This window comes from Mesocricetus auratus, unplaced genomic scaffold (assembly GCF_017639785.1).
Source record: "Mesocricetus auratus isolate SY011 unplaced genomic scaffold, BCM_Maur_2.0 Super-Scaffold_2245, whole genome shotgun sequence".
Lineage (NCBI taxonomy): Eukaryota > Metazoa > Chordata > Mammalia > Rodentia > Cricetidae > Mesocricetus > Mesocricetus auratus.
The window spans coordinates 34,440,234-34,457,969 of NW_024429180.1; the positions used below are offsets into that span (position 1 = coordinate 34,440,234).

General features: G+C 41.2%; 1 long non-coding RNA gene across 3 annotated transcripts in view; it reads left to right on the forward strand.

Annotated features, from left to right (window-relative positions):
• Positions 1-1,603: 1,603 nt before the first annotated feature.
• The window catches only part of LOC121143258, a 48,958-nt gene continuing 32,825 nt past the window's right edge, over positions 1,604-17,736 (forward strand). For 2 of the 3 annotated variants that reach the window (XR_005880453.1, XR_005880467.1), the window contains exons 1-3: positions 1,604-1,739; positions 6,611-6,731; positions 11,420-11,447. This is a non-coding gene — a long non-coding RNA (uncharacterized LOC121143258). Of the gene's footprint in view, positions 1,740-6,610; positions 6,732-11,419; positions 11,448-13,704; positions 13,801-17,736 lie in introns of all 3 variants that reach the window. The other variant, XR_005880463.1, reaches the window with a different exon arrangement.

Below are 17,736 nucleotides of genomic sequence, written 5' to 3' on the forward strand. Positions count from 1 at the left end.
TGGCAAATGGAAAGTTCCCGATGCACTGATTGTCTCTGCCAAGAAAAGCCTGCGCAATCCTGGGTTATGGGCTTCTGAACCCGCAGGGCTTCACGAGGTAGGTGGGGAGGTTAGCAAGAGCCAATAATTAATACTGCCTCCAATACCTCCTCGCCTCTGAATCCGGGCAAACCCCATGAGCCTTTGATGTCTGTGAGAATCTGGAAGCCAAGGCATTGACTTTGGGTGCAGAGTGATCTCTGCTGCTCAGCCACCTGCAGGGACTTGGGATCCACCCCTGAGAAAGATTCATCCTGTCAGATAACATAGCAACTTCCGACTGCTTTGACCTTTGGGATGGAATCCCTTGGCTCCAGAGACGAAATGGAGCCTTAACACACAGCCCAAAGGTGTGGCAAGTTCTGTAAACTCGTAACTACTCCTGGTAGTGGGAAGAGGAAGCACTTTAAGCTTTCTGGGTTCTGGCACGAATTCCGGCTCTTTCTGAGCTCAAAGTCAAGCTGACTGCCCTGTGTGACACCAAAAACGTAAAGCAAATCTCATCGCTCAGCCCCAATGACTGTTCCGGGAACAAAGAATAACTGGGTAGGTTCCTGGGTTCCTGCTTAGGCCACAGGGAATGACAGCAGCTTGCCAGTAGCCACCAAAACCTGAGAAGTTCTTATTTCGATACAAATGAAAACACCGTTTTCGTCTTTGAAAATGAGCTAGTGATTCACTCGCATGGCTTCTGCACGGATTGAGTTTTGTGCATGTAACTTTCAAGTCAACCATCAGTTGGGCCCATGCCTTTTGTCAGATGGAAAGAGAGAATAAAAAAATTATCATGTATGAAATTACCAAAGAATAAATAAAAATTTAAATCAAGAATTCAGGGCTAGGGTCTAAGTAAAACAAATGGGAAATTAGTTTTGTTTTGTTTGTTTTGTTTTTAAGCGTTTTTCTTGTAAAGAATCCTGAGGAATTACTATGTTCATCATATCAGGGTGGTCATGATCAGACTTTGAGAGGGAACACAAACTTCTGCAAAGAGACATTTCCACCAGAGTACCAGATCTGCACCTGTGATGATAGTAACATTGGTTCCTTTTGCTGCTGTAAAGGGCACATATTTCAGGCAGTGTATTAGATTAGAGATAATGGTTTACTCAAGAAGTTGAAGTTACAGGAACAAGAGAAACATTTTGTCACTAAAATACCTGTTCTTCTAAAAGGAAAACTATTTTATTGTTTGCAAGAATTCTTATGGTAGTAACAATAACTGTCACTATGTATCAAATACCTAATATGTGCAAATGTTCAGTGGCTTACATATTTCATTTTCATGAAATAAGTTCAGTTATCTCCAGGTGAGGAAACATGCATAGAGAAATTGAGTAACCTACTCAAGGGCACATAGTGGAGGATGTTAGGGCTCTGAGATTTAGCAGTCCTGTCTCCCCCTACAGCAAACAATTTGGACTTCCCTCCCCTTCTTACTGCTGCCTAATGGGTAGTTTTATAAAGAGTTTCTTAGCTACTTGTTGAAAACGTCTCCTAGGACGTGTTTATGGATTATCAGTTTCCAAGGCAACCAGAACTCTGTATTCTCAGCCCTGTCTTCTAGGGTAAAGGCAATGTGTTCTTCCCTTCCCTCTGATTACCGCACACTGATTCCTCTTACTGGTCTCTCCTCTGTTATGTGGTTAGACTCTTCATGGATTTTGAATCTTTTTGAACTCCTACCACCATTGTATCAGGTATATTATATTTGTTCAGTGAATGTTTAAATGACTGAAAAAAAATGAATGAACCAGGGAATTTCATGAACAACAGGAAAAACCTAAGAATTAAAAGGAATCAAATGCAAGGGGTAAGACAGGAATTTATTGAATGCTTACCATGTGTGTAAGTATTGTTACTTATTTATTTCAAAACTAATGTAGAATGATATACTCATCCTTAGAGCAAACTTGGAAAGTAATGCTGTAACATTTTTGTCTCATTTATAGACAAGGGAATACAGATGGGATGGGTTAAACACATTGTCATGGATCACTTAGCGAATAAGGAATAGCATGAGGAGCTGGGCGGTGGTGGAGCACACCTTTAATCCCAGCACTTGGGAGGCAGAGGCAGGCATATCTCTGTGTGTTCAAGATTAGACTTGTCTACAAGAGCTACTTCCAGGACAGCCTCTAAAGCTGCAGAGAAACTCTGTCGCGAAACCCCCCCTGATGGGGGAAGTCCTGTGTAGATGTCAATAAAGCACTGTTGGCCAATAGGGAACCAAGATAGGTGGGACTAGGAGTCCAGGAGGAATCTGGGAAGGAGAAACAAGGAGAGTCAAGATGTAACGCCATGCGGTAGGAAGCCGGGAACTAGTCTCCGGTAAGAGAAATACTTATATTAACAATTATGGGGTAATTACTTAAGTCAGAGCTAGCCAGTAAGAAACAAGCAAGGCCAACAGCTTCATAATTAATATAGCCTCCTGTGTGTTTATTTGGGACTATTGCGGCTCTGGAATCAGGCTGGTGGGAAGGCTTCTCTCAAGGAAAAGGCTTCCCTTTACACCCCCCCCCCCCCCCCCAAAAGAATAGCATGGGATCTGAAGCTAGGTGTTCTGACTTCCAAGCCCAGAATTTTTTATTATCTGTCCTTCAGACCCTTTTAAATATCATCTGTCTTGTTAAATGTTTCTTCTAAATTCAAAGAAATCTCCTCCTGAATTGTAGCACTCTTCTCTCTCAAGTGCTACCAGGACAAATTCAAAATGCTAATCCTATTGGAATCTAGCAGTACCTCAGAAGTATGTGGTTGCTGTGGCTTGCTTCTAGACTGTCCCCCAAAGGCTTCACTGCCAACCTGTGGCCGTTACTAGGAGACAGTGAAACTCTGGAGAGGTAGAGCCCTGTGAGAGGAAGTCTGGTCACAGCAAGTGTTCTCTTGCAAGAGATATGGAAACTGCAGAACCTCCCTCTCTTTCCTCCTTTCATTCCAGCTGCCACATGGTCCTACTATAATGTCACATAGCCCCATAGGTCCAAACGCAACAGGGAGAACTGAATGTGTAACAATACCTCTGGGATCCTGAGCCCAAATACACGTGTTCTCCAGTTAAGTTGGTTATCTCAGTTTTTTTTGTCATAGTCATGTAAAGTTGACAGCAATAGTGATAAAAATACAAATTAGTAGCTGGCAGAATCAATACAATGATGGTAGACAGATGGAAAACTTGATGGCTAGGTGAATTTGTTAATACCTAACTTATCTTTGTTCATAAAGCAATGATAATGGCAAAACCAGAGGTTAAACATCTAGTCGTACAGCAAGGAAGTTGTTATCTAATTTGCTCAAGTAGGAGATCTTCCTTAGCATTGGCTTTACAGTAACCATAGAAGTAAATCTTATATTCACCTCAATATACCTTGAAATGCAGTTAAATGGTTTTGTATTTAAGCTGCATTTTAGCCACCTTAAATGAAATTAAAATTGAATTTGATAATAAAACCAAAATTTTCATGTAGTATGTTCTCCACATGGTTTTTTTAAAAAATAAGTGAAGAAGCATCAAAATGTCCTGTAGTTTGCACTGCATATTTGTCCTGCCTTTCTTGTTCTTTCTGTAGTACTTGAATGCAGAAATTATGGAGTAGGAATGATGAGCTTGAAACATCGGCTGGAGAATCTGTGTTTCATACAACAGGAGAATGTGCAAAAGACCTTGCCCCTAATGTTTGGCAAATGATAGAAGAAACATTTACATTAATTTGTAAATGAGCATATACACAAATGTAATTTGTCTTACAAAGACATGACATCCCTCCACATCAACAAATAACTATAATGTAGCTCTATGATTGCATATCTCAACGTTATGTACTACACATGCTTTAAATTCAGAGATAAATGACATTGCTAATGCATGCTATGTGTAGCATATGGAGCAACACTCCTATTTAACATTGACGTTCCACTCATGGAAACAGAGCAGTCACACTAAATGGGATAACTAAATTTCAAGTAAAGGGTTTTTTCAGGTGTTGTTTGGGTGCCAAATGAGTTTGCCACAAATTTATCAACACCTGAATCCACAAACCTCTGGCTTCCACATTTCAGATGAAGGTCTGTGCATGCCTTTTTCTTGATTCTTTTTATGCATGCATCATTAAAGCTGGAAATGTAGGAAAATGGCCACATAAGAAACCACATAGAGGAGCTACTAAATATTCATCCAACCATTTGTTTGTCTTTAATTCAATCAATGGGACAACCTGCAGAAAATAAGACGGTTAGACTTCGTGATACATTTGTGGTATGGGCCGAGGAAATGTTTTTTTTTTTTTTCTAAAAGTCTTGTCCGTCTTTTCTCCTTGGAGACAGCTCTCTTCTTGCTGATACTGGCTCCCTGGAAGCAGTGTTTTAGCTCTCACGGAGCCTCAGTGCCAGGTGACCACTGAAAAGCAATTTTGTATGCTCTGGTCTGAATTCTAGCTACGCAAACAGCCTGAAGTAGGAGCTTTCAGTGAGCGAAATGAGTAAATTTTCTTCATTTAAAAAAATAACAATGGGGACTACTAGTGTTGAAAATGAAGATAGTGTGGCATGTGACAGCACTTGAAAGGTAGAGGGAGGCAGGAATATTGGTACCCAAAGCCAGCTTGGGCTAAATGAACCCGAGGTACGATTCACAAATGCAGCCCAGATACAGGCTGGGGAGCAGTTTCTTGTCACTTTCTGTCTCGGCTTCTAATTCCACTCATCACTGTGCTAAAAGCCTCAGGGTGACATACTGCGATAAGGGACTTGGTATCCTTCAGATCATATTACAGGGATGCTCCCACTTGATAAGCCTCCACACACCATGAGAAACTCTGAGCCTAGGATTCAGGGCAAAATAGCATCCTTGTGTGATAGGGCAGGTAGAGGCAGGTGGCAAGCCTGGAAAGAGAAGTTGAAAATGTGGACAGACCCTTTCCAGCCTTAATGCCTACCGAGGAGAGATTATAAATCGTGTCGGTTGATAGCAGAGCACGGAAGAGGAGGTAGAAATACCACAGAAAAAGTGACCCATCTTGAGCACGGCAGCATTTGGGAGGTCAGTTTTTTGCAATCCCACAGCCTGCACAGGGCAGGCACTCAGTCAGTAGTCAAGAGCACCTCCTCGGATGACAGAACTGAGAGGCTGAGGGAAAGGGGTCCTCAGAACCTAGCCTGGGAGAAGGGGAGGGGTAGAAGGAAGAGCACTCTGCGCATGTCCAGTTCCAGTCACTCATTCGCGAGCTTCTGACACACACCTGGGCAGTGTGACCACTGGGCTCAGATTAAGGGACCTGACCTGCTGGTTCTATGGCAATCCCCACGAGCTGGCTTCTGGCCCTAGTGGCCACAACATACAGCTTCCACAGAGCTACAGTTTCTGACTTAAAGTCGCTGCTTCTCCCAAGGAACCTGTGATTAAAAAAAATATTGCTAGTTGCTAGGGCAATAGCAAACAATAAAGTCTTCCCTTGACCCAGAAAACCTCTCCACAAAGACGGCAGGGACAGAAACGAATCAGTTTAATTACTGAATAAGCGTGAAGTCGGGATGTGGCACACACGGTAGGCAGTTCATCAGGAAATGCGGAGTCAATCAAATACAGCCTGTGTTACTCAGATCTCCAAATTAACCGCCTCTCCTCAAGTCAGTACTGGGTGACACCTGGTAACTGCTGGTTTGCTTGATTCAACCAGAAGAGTAACAGTTTTTTTCTGGCTTGAGGCAGTTCTACAGTCTGGAGTGAAGCACTACAGAGGTGAGGCTCCTCCTACCCCACAGAGCCGATGGGAATGAGAATGGGTGTTGTCTCCCTTGATATCTAAGTTTCAAAGAGGTAGAGCCCAGGTCCTTGAGCAAGACATTCCCCGGTCATCAGACTCACAAAAGACCTATCTAGTTCCAAAAGGGTGTTCAGACATTTCAGAGAGAGAAATAATATTTATAATTATATGTTTGTAACATAAATGGTCTAGGATAAGAGAGGGGAGGAAATCTAAGAGCATATATTCGAAAGGGAGCATTTATCCGTTTATTTTTTATAGTATTATTTTTATTTTCCCTTCCACATCTCACTGCTAGGTATTCAGACCCTGATCTGCCCCCCCCATGCCATCCTACCCTCAGGAGATTGTAATGGGCCATTCAGAGCAGTGATTTTTAAACATGGCAGCCAACTGTGAGCTATGCAGCCTCTCCTGGAGATTAATTAAAATGTGCTCTCAGAATCAGAATCTTCCACAGAGGTGGCAGTTGCATTTACAGAAGCCCCCAAGAGGCCACTGATGCTCCTTCAGGGCAAGGACTCACTGCCTAAGCTACAATATCCATCTCCACAAGAGACGCCTACCCGGCTGAGGAGACAGAACAACCCTCCACAAGCCAAACAGATAGGAATAGTGTGAAGGAATTATTTTCTAGATTCTCAAATTTCTTTTTCACTCTTCAAAAAAATTTGATCTGTTCAAATACTGCAGTGGTCTTTTCAGCCACTTCTTTCTCTTCCATGAGCTCTCATGGTCACCCATCTCCTTCTGTATGAAAAGGAAGTCAGGACTCTCCATCTTAAAAATGGTGCTTTCTTCCCTAGTGGGATGTGTAGTGTGTGCAATGCAGATAATCCCAGAAATAACAGCTGAAGGACATCGTGGAGCAGCCAGGCAATGGAGATCAACCTAGGAGGACATCTCTTTCACCATGACATCAAACATGTGAGCCTGTCTATCTCAGAGTTGGGTAGTGATCGGCCGTCTAGCAGGGGGTTTTACCATGTTTACTTGATCTGGGGAAAAATAAAGATAGATGTTTCTTGAATCAAATATCATTCTTCTTTTTGGCTGACTGTTGTGACAAAGATGATTGGCTATTACTAACTGTCTTAGGGTTTCTATTGCTGTGAAGAGACACCATGACCACAGCACCTCCTATAAAGGAAAACATTTAATTGGGGCTGGCTTATAGTTTAGGGGTTTAGTTCATTGTCATCATAGCAGGAAGCATGGTGACATGCAGGCTGATATGGTCCTGGAGAAGGAGCCCAGAGGTCTACATCTGGATTGGCAGGCAGCAATTTATTAATTGGGCCTAGCTTGGGCTTCTAGAACCTCAAAGCCCACCCCATTTCTTCTAAGAAGGCCACAGAGCCAATAATGGTATTCCCTATGAGTCTATGGGGACAATTTCCATTCAAATCATCATACTAACCTTTGAAAAATTTTGAACATTGTACAGAAATTGAATGAATTAAACCCATAGTTCCCAGACTTTGAAGAAAAAAGGCAGAAATTATTTTCTTTATACCTTATAAACTTACGGTTCATTTGGAACCTGATTGGGCTTAGAATCACAATGTAAACATCTCTGGATGTTACAGAAAGATGTAATGAATGAGAGAAGTCCTGCCTTGAATGTGGGCAGTAGTCCTTTACTGAATAAAAAGAAGTAAGCTAGCTGAGTCTGAGCATCCTGCTCTCCCTGATCCTGACTTTGGATGATCAACTGTTCCCTAAACTGTGAGCTAGAGCAAATCCTCCTTCCTGTAAGTAGCTTTTCTTCAGTTATTGTTTTCATAGCAACAAGAAAAGCAATTGATACACTTACTCCTTGTAAAAATTTCAAAGGTTGTTTGTTTTGTCAGTAGGCACGAGCGAGGGACCCACAGAATCCTGTGGAAGCATTGGGTTCTTTTTTTTCTCTATCATCATAGATGGGCTTCCTGTTTCCTAAGCCACATCACAAAAGGCTTCCAGTAACTTCGGTCTCATTTGTTACATTCTATTTCTTTTAAGAGAAACGTGTATTAACCCACTAGGTCATTTCCTGAGCCAGTGTGCCATGGATAAAGGAGTTAGATAATATTCTATACAATATGTTTGAGGTTTTCAATGCTTCTAGTTACCGGACTTCACATTAATCACTCCTTTATCATACTGTCATCTGCTTAAGGCCAATAGAAACCCACCAGTCCTTGAATAAACTTAGGATGATAGGCTCATTTCACTGACAAAAGACCACATGCCAGGGAAACTATGGAACATCTTAATGACAGGGAAGGATTTACAAGTGTAATGAACTATATCTGGGATTTGGGGTTTATGCAGGTTTGGTGACTGCAAGGATCTGAAGATGAGAGCTATTGGAAGCTCCACCCAGTCCTCCTCTTCCCATTTCAGACCCCTCCCCTGAGAAAGCCCACCATTGGTGGCTCCATCCTCTGAGGATATGTAAGGCCCCTCATCATTCTCCCTTGCGGATTTCTCTTCTTTCCCTGGGAATGTTTTGCTTAAACCTGGATTTATTAATTCGGCCTTATCTGATTTATTACATCAGTGGAGAAACTTAATATCGGGGTACAGATAAAAATATGGTTTATTGATAATGGAGTCTAAGTGGAAAGAACATGGTATGCCATGTTGTACAGGCTCCAGGTAGGAATAACAAGGTTGACCTCAAGTGTGTGTGTGTGAGAGAGAGAGGGGGGGCGGTTCTTGACTTTAGTTTGAACAAGGCAGAGTAAGTAAGTTGACTAGGTTAGTTAGGACAGGCCAGCTTCTCTCAGTTCAGGAGGCTACTGGATACAAAGGCAAACTGCAAGGTACAGAGCCTCCATGACATTGAGGATAAGTTGTTTTGGGATATTTAGGGTAGAGGGTTAGGTTTTCCTAAAGATTAAGTGGGGTTTAGATTGGCCAGATCAAATATGAAAGGCAAACTCAAGATAGTTTTTTATTAATCAAGCAATGGACAGTTTTTCCCTGTCAGTAAAACCTCAGATGTCGGATCACATACAGAATAGAATCTGACCTTGTATTGTAGAATGTTGATGGCTTAAGAAAAATGGGCTTTGCCCAGCACAGGAGATTGTGAGGAAGCAGAATATCTTAAATGAATGTGAAAAAGCCAAACAGGGTACCTTATTAATGTTAATCTAGAAAGGGAGAGAACACATGAAGAGACAATGATCTTACTAGCTAGAAAAGAGACTCACTGGAGTAATTTGAACAAAATTCTTTGAATTTGGGCTATATTGATTGCTTATTGGTGCATAGACATGACTATGAGTTATTTTTTCTTTTTTAAATTTAAATTAGAAACAAGCTGGTTTTACATGTCAATCCCAGTTCTCTCTCCATCCCTTCCTCCCCTGTCCACCACTGACCCCTATCCCATCCCCTTTCTACTCCCCAGGAAGAGTGAGGCCTTCCATGGGGAATCTTCAAAGTCTGTCATTTCACTGGGAACAGGGCCTGGACCCTCCCCGCATGTCTAGGGTGAGAGAATATCCCTGTATGTGGAGTAGGATCCCAAAGTCCATTCGTGTACTAGGGATAAATCCTGATCCACTACCAGAGGCCCCATAGATTGCCCAGTCCTCCTAGCTTACACCCATGTTTAGGGTCTCTGGATCAGTCCTATGTTGGCTTCCCAGCTATCAGTCTGGGATCCATGAGCTCCCCCTTGTTCAGGTCAGCTGTTTCTGTGGGTTTCTCCAGCTTGGTCTTGACCCCTTTGCTCATCACTCCTCCCACTCTGCAACTGGATTCCAGGAGTTCAGCTCAGTGTTTACCTCTGGGTGTCTGCTTCTGCTTCCATCAGTTACTGGGTAAAGGCTCTAGGATGGCATATAAGGTAGTCATCAATCTCACTGTCAGAGAAGGGCATTTAAGGTAGCCTCTCCACTATTGCTTAGATTGTTAGTTGGTGTCATCCTTGTAGATCTCTTGACATTTCCCTAGTGTCAGATTTCTCTTTAAACATATAATGGCTCCCTCTCTTATGGTATCTCTTTTCTTGCTCTCCTCTATTCTTCCCCTAACTCAATCTTCCTGCTCCCTCATGTCCTCCTCTTCTCTACTTCTCTTTCTCCTAACTCCCTTCCCTCCTCCCCCCATGTCCACAATTAGCTCAGGAGATCTTGTCCCTTTCCCCTTCTCTGGGGGACCATGTATGTCTCTCTTAGGGTCCTCCTTGTTTCCTAGCTTCTCTGGCAGTGTGGATTGTAGGCTGGTAATCCTTTGCTCTGTGTCTAAAATCTATATATGAGTGAGTACATACATTGGTTATCTTTTTGTGACTGGGTTACCTTACTCAGATTGATTTTGTCTAGTTCTATCCATTTGCATGCAAATTTCAAAATTCCATTGTTTTTGTTTTCGTTTTGTTTTTTTCCACTGTGTAGTAATCCATTGTATAAATATTCCATATTTTCTTTATCCATTCTTTGGTTAAGGGGCATCTAGGTTACTTCCAGGTTCTGACTATTACAAATAATGCTGCTATGAACACAGTTGAACAGACGTCCTTGTTGTATGAATGTGCATCCTTTGGGTATATGCCTAAGAGTGGAATTGCTGGATCTTATGGCAGGTTGATTCCCATTTTCCTGAGGAACTGCCATACTAATTGAATTACTTCTTTTTAAATTTAGTTTATTGTTTATTCATTTTACAGCCTGATCGCGTTTCCCCTCTACCCTCTCTTCTCATTTCCTTCCCCCTCTCAATCCTCTGTTTCTGTTCAGAAAGAGACAAGCCACCCATGGGTATCAACAAAGCATGACATAATAATCACCTCTCCTTGCATTAAAGCTGAGCAAGGCAATCCAGTATGAGGAATAGGTTTGCAAGAGCCAACCAAAGCATCGGGGACAACCTGTGTTCCCATTGTAAGGAGTCCTACAAGTTGTAGACCATGCTACACAACTGTCACACATATATAGAGGGCCTATGTTGGTCCAATGCAGGCTCCCGGGTTATTGGTCCAGACTCTTGAGTTACTGTGAGTCAGGTTATTTGTTTCTATGATTTTTCTTGTGGTGTCCTTGACCTCATCCTCCTAGATTATACAATCATTCCTCTCTTCAGCAGGAGTCCTAGAGCTTGGGATAATATTTTGGCTGTGAGTCTCTGACACAGTTTCCATTAGTTACTGGATAAAGGCTCTCTGATGACAATTGGGGTAGTCACCAATCTGATTACAGGAGATGACCAGTTCAGGCTATCCATGCACAATTGCTAGGAGTCTTAGCTGGGGTCATCCTTATAGATTCATGGGAGTTTCTTTTGTATCAGGTTTCTACATGTCCACAAAATGTCCCCCTTTTCCAGTCATCTTTTAGCATTCTCCCCCTTCATCTGACCCCTAACCTGAGCCCTCAAGTTCTCAACCCCATCTGCATCCAGTCCATGCAGGATATCTCTTCTATCCCTACTGCCTAGGGAGATCCATGTGTACCTCTTTGGGCCCTCCTTGTTACCTAGCCTCTCTGGGTATGTGGACTGTACCATGGTTATCCTTTACTTTATAGCTAATATCCACTTATGATTGAGTATATAGTATATTTGTCTTTCTGGGTATGAGTTACCACAGGATGATTTTTTCTATTTCCATTTGCCTTCAGATTCCCTGATGTCATCGCTTTTTAACAGGTGAGTAATAATACTCCATGTGTAAGTGTACCATATTTTCTCTACACATTCTTCAGTTGAGGGGCATCTAGGTTGCTGCTATGAACATAGTTGAGCAAGTGTCCTTAGGGTATAATTGAGTATCCTTTGGGTATATGCCCAGGAGTGGTATAGCAGGGACTTGAGGTAGATTGATTCCCAATTTTCTGAAGAAACCATCATATTGATTTCCAAAGTGGCTGGACAAGTTTGCACTCCCACAAGCAGTGAAGGAGTGCTCCCATTACTCCACATCCTCTCCAGCATAGGATGTCATTTATGAGTTAGTTTTATTGTTTGTTCATGCTCTCAACGTCATGTCAGATGATAGCCTCTGAGAAATGATCTATGGGCAGTAAGAATTTGGTGTCTGGCAACTTATGAATATCAGGGGAACAGAGTTTGAAAGAGGGAGATATCGGACTACATTCACAAAGGGAAGAAGCGGCAGAGCCCTCACTCCCAGAAAGTCTTCACTGCTGTGGACACTGTACTCCTCTCGGAAAGTACATGTTTAGAAAGCAGACCCAGCAATGCCCAGAAAAGGGACACGGGCAATGTGTTACTCAGCTTCCCACCTCTGTGTGTAAACTGGAGATAAATGAATTTCAAACAGAAAAAGGTTATTTGGGCTGAAGGTTTCAGTCCAAGTGTCCTTGAACTTCATTGCTATGGGCCTGTGGCAAGGCAGCACACTTCTGCTGGGGCATGCAGAGAGTGAAGCTACTCATTACACGATGGCTGGGAAGTAAAAAGAGTCTGGAGTCACAGACCCAATATTCTGCCCCTAGGCATGCCTCTAGTGACCTACTCCATTCAACTAGACCCCACTTCCTAATATTTCTACAACCTCTCAATAGCCAGATTTGTGATCTTTTGAGTTCATAGTTCTATTATGTCAGACGCTGGTACAATATGTGAAGTCCAAGTAGACATTTATTCTGTGTACTAATCAGCTTGACAAAGAAGCCCAGAAGAATTTGGGCTTCTATGTGAATGTTCAATTTAGTATTTTTATATAATGTATAAGCAATATGAAAGTAGGAGGAAATTCCATCACATTTAAAACCATACCATATAAAATTTTGAAGAATTCAGAATATAGTAAAAATATGAAGGCTATTGGCCCATGAACTGTATCTTCCCAAGAATTCAAAAGTTTCCATTAGATTCAAACCCATTAGTTTAATAGGTAAAAATTAAATGCCAGAATTATGCTTGTCAGTATTTGAATCTAAACAACAGATACAGAGAAACCAATAGAAAGGGCTCAAATAGATGATGGTTTCCAATTTTAAAAAGAAAAGCAGGTCTGTTAGAAAAATAGTTGTCAGAACTACTTATGAGAAAATTTAGGTAAGTGCACACACACACACACAGAAGACAGGATGAACTGTTGTAAAAATCTAGTGATGAAAATGACAATGATTGTAACAGTTTATATATCTTCCAAATTAAAATTTAAATATAAAAGTAACATTTTAAAATCACAGGACTCAAAATATAGGGCTATAAGTATGTCTTATGTAAAATACTGCCTAGAAAAGACACTTATTTTTGTCATTGTATTATCACCATAGCCCACTGAAGATAGGAACATTATAACCTAATTTTTCATGTGAATGAAATGTTCAACATTATTTTAATATGCTATATAAAGTGTAGGAAAACAACCCACATTAGATTCACAATTTTTAAACAGTTTTATAGAGACTTAACAGATGTATAGAACAGGCACACATTGGGAGATATTTAGAAGATATTATTTGATGATCTGGGCTTGAATATATATACATATGCATATGTTATATATGTACATATAGGCATGAAAACAAGATAGCAAACATGCCCACAGTTCAAGGAGTTTCTTCATGTGCCATGGTTATTTCATTCTTCCCTCCAGCAGCCACTTGCCACTATGGGTTATTTTAAATTTCTGTTGTTTTCTGTAAATGTAATCATATAATATGCTTCCTAACACCTCTGAGTTCGGACCCCTTTTACTTAGCATAGTTATATTGAGATTCATCTAAGGTAGTGTGGACATCAGTGGATAACCTCAATTTGTTTATGAATTCTACATTTTAAAGGAACATTGTTTTTTTCATTCAGGATCTATTGCAAATTAAAATCTAAGAAACACGTGCAAATACAAGTATAAATACATTTTCATTGTCATGGGTAAAGAAGTAGGAGTAGAATGAGCAGTGGCATAGGTTTAATTTTTTGTCTTCTTCAGGTCTTATTATGTCGCCCTGGTTGGACTAAAACTATGTGAAAACACTGTCCTCATACTCACAAAGTTCCTTCTGCCTCCTGAATGCTGGAATCAAAGGTGTGCATCACCATAAAGAGCACATTTGAATATATTAATAATTAATACATATCTATATTCGATATATTGACAATGCATTCATTTTATTATTTTATTTATTTGGGGGACTATAATACAATCACACTTGTCACTTCCCTTTCCTCCTTCCAAATCTTCCCCCCTTGTACCCATGGATAAGTATAGTCTTTACTCTTCAACAAAGAAACTTCTCTTTGAAACAGAGGAAGATCACTACAGAAGAACACAACCAATCAAAATGCAGGATTCTGGATCACAGTCCCAATGGATACATCTATAAAAGACTCCCAACACCTATGGCTCAGGGAACATTGTGGAAAAGGGACAGAAAGAGTGTAAGAGTCAGAGGATCAGGGACTTTGCTGTGAGCTTGTATCTCCTAATATCAGAAGCTACATCCATAGTCTCACCAACACAACTGCTCAAACATGAGCTGAACAAATGCAACGCATTTATAAGTCCCATCTTACATTCCCATTAAGTCCAAGTTCCTCTACACATTATCACCATCTCTTGTGAGGACAGATGTTTTCAAACATGATCATATTAAGAGGTATGCAACAGTTACCACCTTATGGTGTTAATTTGTATTTTCTTAATGACTAATGATAATAGTTTTATGTGCTTCCTTGACATTTCTATTGACTTTTCTCAGTTTTAATTGGATTGTTTTCATGTACCTTGAGAATTAGCTACATATTCTCCATGTGTAGACATTTTCTTACACTCCCCTATATAAAGACTTCTGGTCTCGAAAAATGATCATAGGGCTGTGAATAATTTTTTATGCTAAGTATGACCTAACAAAGACAATTATTTAGCTTTTTACTCCTTTACAGTATCTTCTAAGAGCAAGTTCTTAGTTTAGATTAAATACAATTTAACTGTTCTTTTATGCATTGTGTTGTTGGTGTTACACCTGAAAGCTCTGTAAACCAACATCACAGAGAACTCCTGCTTCACGTAGTTTCCAGTATTACCTTCAGGCTGGAGAGCCTTTAATGGCGTCTGCCCTACAATCCTTCTTAACCTATCTTCCCTAAGCACCTACCTCCATTCTCGTATCAGTGGCAGCAACACTTCCTGGGTACCCTTTTAGTACTCCACGGCATTGTCCTTTCCTCCAGGCATCAATCTGGACCAATTTGGGGCCCATTTAGTTCCTATCTTCTAAGAGACTGTAACTCCTTGTCTAATACCTTGAGTGCAACATTTCATACATTGTAACTCTTTCAGGCAGAGAGGTGAGTCCATGCCCCATGGCTCTTCTAACCTTAAGTCCTGCAAAATCTCTGACTCCTGCAAACTGCCTTTCTTTAGTAGTGAATGAGGCATCTGAAGCTAGAATACATCATTCTATTCTCCTACATTATGTTCTTTGCCTATAAAACCCAAGACATTCAACAGCACATGATAATAATGGATATTCGTGTACCCTCCAAGCTAACTAACAAAAAATAAGTTACTTAAAAACAAGTCTACACAAAACATGTTGCCTATTCTCCAACAGATGGCCCTACACCCACTCAAACACTGGCAGCACTAATTGGACTTAGATTTTTTTTTAATGGCCATGAAATTGAGAGAGATGGTGAGAGGATGTCTGGGAGGAGTTAGGGGAAAATATGGAGTATTTATGATAGAGATCTTATACATATGCATGAAATTCTTAAAGAATAAAAAATATGTAAAATGTTTAGGTCAGCTGATTCTGTGGATTAAACGAGCCCAGTCTTGACCCCTAGGCTCATTAGTCCTCCCTCTCTGTCACTGGGTTTCCTGCGTTAAGGTCAGCGTTTAGCTGTGGCTGTCTGCCTCTGCTTCCATCAGTCATTGGTAGAAGGTTCTGTTTCCCAGACTCTCTGGCAGTGGGATTGTAGGCTGGCACTCCCCTGTTCCAAGTCTAAAAATCCATATATGAGTAACTACATACCATGTTTGTCTTTCTGTGACTGGGTCAACACACTCGGGATGGTTTCTTCTAGTGTCATCCATTTGCCTGCAAATTTCAAGATTCCATTGTTTTTTTCCACTGAATAGTACTCCATTGTGTAAATGTACCACATTTTCTTTATCCACTCTTCAGTTGAGGGGCATCTAGGCTGCTTCCAGGTTCTGGCTATTATAAATAATGCTGCTATGAACATAGTCGAACAGACATCCTTGTTGTATGAATGTGCATCTTTTGGATATATGCCTAAGAGTGGAATTGCTGGGTCTTGTGGTGAACTGATTCCCATTTTCCTGAGGAATCTCCATACTGATTTCCAAAGTGGCTGTACCAGTTGGCACTCCCACCAGCAGTGGAGGAGTGTTCCCCTTTCTCCACATCCCCTCCAGCATAAACTGTCATTGGTGTTTTTTTTATTTTAGCCATTCTTACAGGAGTAAGATGTTATCTCAGAGTTGTTTTAAGTTGCATTTCCCTGATGGCTAGGGATATTGAGGACTTTCTTAAGTGCCTCTCAGCCATTTTAGACTCCTCTATTGAGAATTCTCTATTTAGTTCTATACCCCACTTTTTAATTGGATCCTTTGGTGTTTTGGAGACTTGCTTCTTGAGTTCTTTGTAAATTTTGGAGATCAGCCCTCTGTCAGATGTGGGGTTGGTGAATATCTTTTCCCATTCTGTAGGTTGCCTTTTTGTCTTGTTTACTGTGTCCTTTGCCTTATAGAAGCTTCTCAGTTTCAGGAGGTTCCATTTATTAATTGTTGACCTCAGTGTCTGTGCTGCTGGTATTATGTTCAGAAGGTGGTCTCCTGTACCAATTTGTTCAAGGGTACCACCCACTTTCTCTTCTAAGAAGTTTAGTGTGGCTGGATTGATGTTGAGGTCTTTGATCCATTTGGACTTAAGTTTTGTGCATGGTGATAGACATGGTTCTATCTGCATTCTTCTACATGCCAGCATCCAGTTATGCCAGCACCATTTGTTGAAGATGCTTTCTTTTTTCCATTGTGTATTTTTAGTTTCTTTGTCAAAGATCAGATGTTCATACATGTATGGTTAATATCGGGGTGTTCAATTCAATTCCATTAGTTTACCTGACTGTTTTTGTGCCGATACCAAGCTGTTTTCAGGACTATAGATCTATAATACAGTTTGAAATCAGAGATGGTGATGCCTCCAGACGTTGCTTTGTTGAATAGGGTTGTTTTGGCTATTCTGGGTCTTTTTTTTTTTTCATATAAAGTTGATTATTGTTCTTTCAAGGTCTGTGAAGAAGGGCACTGTTGAACCCCAGACTGATGGCTGGGAGGCCAGCATGGGGCTGATCCAGCCCCCTGGATGTGGGTGTCAGTGAGGAGGCCTAAGCAATCTATGGGGCCTTGGGATCAATATTAATCCCTGGAATACAAATGGACTTTGGGTGCCCATCCCATAATGAAAGATTCTCTCTCAGCCTGGACTCTTGGGGAGGGCCTAGGCCTTGTCCTGGATGAAATGAGACTAAGGATACCCCCTAAGGAGGGCCTTACCCTCCCTGGGGAAAGGAGTAGGGATTGGGGGAGTAAGGAATGGGGGTTGGTGGGAGGGTATGGGAGGAGGGGAAGGAGAAGGAGAGGGAGAGGGACCTGGGATTGACATGTGAAGCAACCTTGTTTCTAATTTAACTTAAACATAAAAGACATAAAAAACAAAATGTCACAAAAAATATGTAAAATGGAGATTCTGCCTACTTCCACAAGGCTACTATTTTTTAAAGGTTTGTGTGTGTGTGTGTGTGTGTGTGTGTGTGTGTGTGTGTGTGTGTGTGTGCCTGTAGAGGCTAGGAGACAGTCATCAGGTCTCCAAAGCTGGAGGTACAGGAAGCTGTGAGCCTCCCAGCATGGGGGCTAGGAATTCTCTGGAAGAATAACAAAAACAATCTTTCCAGCCACTCTTGAGGGTATTTTTTCTCATTTACAGAATGTCTA